Raw genomic sequence first — 2,951 nt, 5'->3', positions numbered from 1 at the left:
TGGCTATTCAGGGCTTTTTGAAATTTCATATACATTTGAGAATCAGCTTTTTGACTTCTGAAAAGAAAGGCTGTTGAAATCTGTAGATTGCTTTAAATAGTATTGGTATTTTAGCAATGTTAAATTTCTCAATCCATGAACATTAATGTCTTTCTATTTATTTAGGTATTCTTTCAGAAATATTTTATAGTTTTCCATTGACAAGATTTTCACCTTTTTGGTTAAACCTATTCCTAGATATTTTATTATTTGTATGTTATTTCAATGAAATTGTGTTTTTAGTGGTTTTTTTTTTTTTTTTTTTGATTGTTCATTGCCGATCTGCAACTTTGCTGAATTAATTTATTAGGCCCAGTAGATTTTTTTTTTTTTGAGGATTCTTTGGTATTTCCTATTTATAGGATCATGTCATCTGTGAATATAGTTTTCCTTTTCTTATAATTTGGATTTTTAAAATTTCTTTCTCTTATGTATTTCCCTGGTTATGACTTTTAATATGATGTTGGATAGCAGTGATAATTTGAACATTCTAGTCTTTTACCTGATCTTAGGGGAAAATATTTCAGTCTTTCAGTATTAAGCGTGTTATGTCCTGTGAGTTTTTCCTATATACCCTTTATCACATTGTGGACATTTCCTTCTACCCCTAGTTTTCTGAGTTTCCTTATCATGAAAGTGTGTTGGATTTTGTAAAATGCCTTTTCTGCCTCAATTGAGAGGCTCACGTGGAGTTTTTAAATGCTCTTTATGTGTTGCATTCTGTTTATTGATTTTTTTTTTAGGTTGAACCATTTTTGTATTCTTGGGACAAATCTCATTTGGTTATGGTATACAACCCTTTTTTTTTTAAACCTACATTTGCTGGTTGCTTTATTTAATTTTTCACTTTAAACACAAGATGAAACCCAAAACCTCTGAACTTGTACTTTTCAAATTGAAAGAATAGCCATTCTAACTGGTATGAGATGGTATCTCATTGTGGTTTTGATTTGCACTTCTCCGATGGCCAGCGATGATGAGCATTTTTTCATGTGTCTGTTGGCTGTATGAATGTCCTCTTTTGAGAAATGTCTGTTCATATCCTTTGCCCACTTTTTGATGGGGTTGTTTGTTTTTTTCTCATAAATTTGTTTGAGTTCTTTGTAGGTTCTAGATATTAGCCCTTTGTCAGATGAGTAGATTGCAAAAATTTTCTCCCATTCTGTAGGTTGCCTGTTCAATCTGATGGTAGTTTCTTTTGCTGTGCAGAAGCTCTTTAGTTTAATGAGATCCCATTTGTCAATTTTGGCTTTTGCTGCCGTTGCTTTTGGTGTTTTAGACATGAAGTCTTTGCCCATGCGTATGTCCTGAATGGTACTGTACCCTAGAACTTAAAGTATAATAATAATAATAATAATAATAATAATAATAATGAAAGAGAATAGCTACAATTCTAAAATAGCATCAATACAGTAAGTATCTCATTCTTAATAGTATTAATGGACTATACTGAAATATGTATAATTATGTATAAATATCTCATATTGTACTCAATTTGCCACTGAAATCAATTACAAATGTTTATTTTGAAAGGTGCTACTATAAAGTTTATAGACTCAAATGTTTACAATGGTTATTCAGATTTATGGAATACTTAGACAACAGGTTCATCTTCAACCTGTGGGCTATTTTATAATATTTATGAGCAGTAATTTTAAAGACATAGAAGGCCATTTTTTAATATAAATTAGAAACATTAAAATCATCTGTCTTTAGTGCCTTCAGTTGTCACATGGCCATAAACCAAACACTCCCAAAATTTCAAATGACCACTGAGGCTACTTGTGCAAAAATTCCCATGTGTCAGTACTTTCAATGTTGTGTGCATCAAATTATAGTACAGAAGTGACTATAAACAAGATGCAGCCCCTCTATTTCCATGAATAGCATATTGTATTATAGTAAATTGAGTTTATATTCCACCAAGTGTCATTCTCCCATTACTTAACTTTGTGACAGATAAGAATAGCTTCAAATCTGGTAGTCTCTTCATTACCCCTCAAAATATCCAATGAAGGGTTTGAGCTCAAAAGAAATGGAAGACATCAAATCTGCTGCACTGCCTTAAATTTCAATTTATAATTTTAGTGGAGCAAATAACCACTGAATGTTTCTCAGTGGGGAAATATTCCTTTTATCTTGGTTAAGCTGGAAATTCTCTTCTGAAAGTTCAAGAGGATGACTAGGTAAAAGTTCATTTTTCATACACACACACAAAACTGTCAGAAGATTATGACTTTCAAGAGATCCTCTTACTACAAGTTCAGTAGCTGGAATACTCCCCTTTAGATGAGATCCAAGTCCTCTGATATCCATCTTCTGCCACTCTCTACAGTCCTTTTAATATGCTGTTGGATTTGTTTTCCTCATTTTTTTTCTCAGGAATTTTTGTATGTATGTTCCGAAAGAATATAGCTCTGTGAATTTCTTCTCTTGCAATGTCTTTTCTGACTGGTATCAGAGTAATGCAGACCTTACAAAATAATTTAGAAAGTGTTTTCTTCTCTTAAATTTTTTGAAAAGTCTCAGAAAAAATGATGTTAATTTTTCATTACATGTTTAATGAAACTCACCAATGAAGTAATCTGGGCCTGGACTTTTCTTCATTGGGACGTTTTTTATTACTGATTCAATCTCATTCTGTGTTATAATTTTGTTCAGATTTTTTATTTCTTTTTTAATCAATTTTGGTAATGACTATGTTCCTAGGAATTTGTTTATTTGATCTATATTATCTGATTTGCTGGTGTACAACTGTTCATAATATTTTCTTACAATTATTTTTATTTCTGTACATTTTTTAAAATATGTATTTTACAAAAGCTTATGTTAAAATATATTTATTAGTATTGATGTACAATATTTTTTCTCCCTTTATAACTTTTCTTGATTTCTCAGTTTGTAATTCCTCC

The 2,951-nt window shown here is 30.9% G+C and overlaps 1 pseudogene; it reads right to left on the bottom strand.

Annotated features, from left to right (window-relative positions):
• Nucleotides 1-1,935: 1,935 nt before the first annotated feature.
• LOC119621111 (proteasome maturation protein pseudogene) lies at nt 1,936-2,355 on the bottom strand (annotated as a pseudogene).
• Between the last annotated feature and the right edge of the window lie 596 nt (nt 2,356-2,951).

The sequence above is a fragment of the Chlorocebus sabaeus genome, chromosome X (assembly GCF_047675955.1).
Source record: "Chlorocebus sabaeus isolate Y175 chromosome X, mChlSab1.0.hap1, whole genome shotgun sequence".
NCBI lineage: Eukaryota > Metazoa > Chordata > Mammalia > Primates > Cercopithecidae > Chlorocebus > Chlorocebus sabaeus.
Note: the sequence above shows the minus strand (reverse complement) of the source record. Positions and strands in the feature narration are given on the sequence as shown.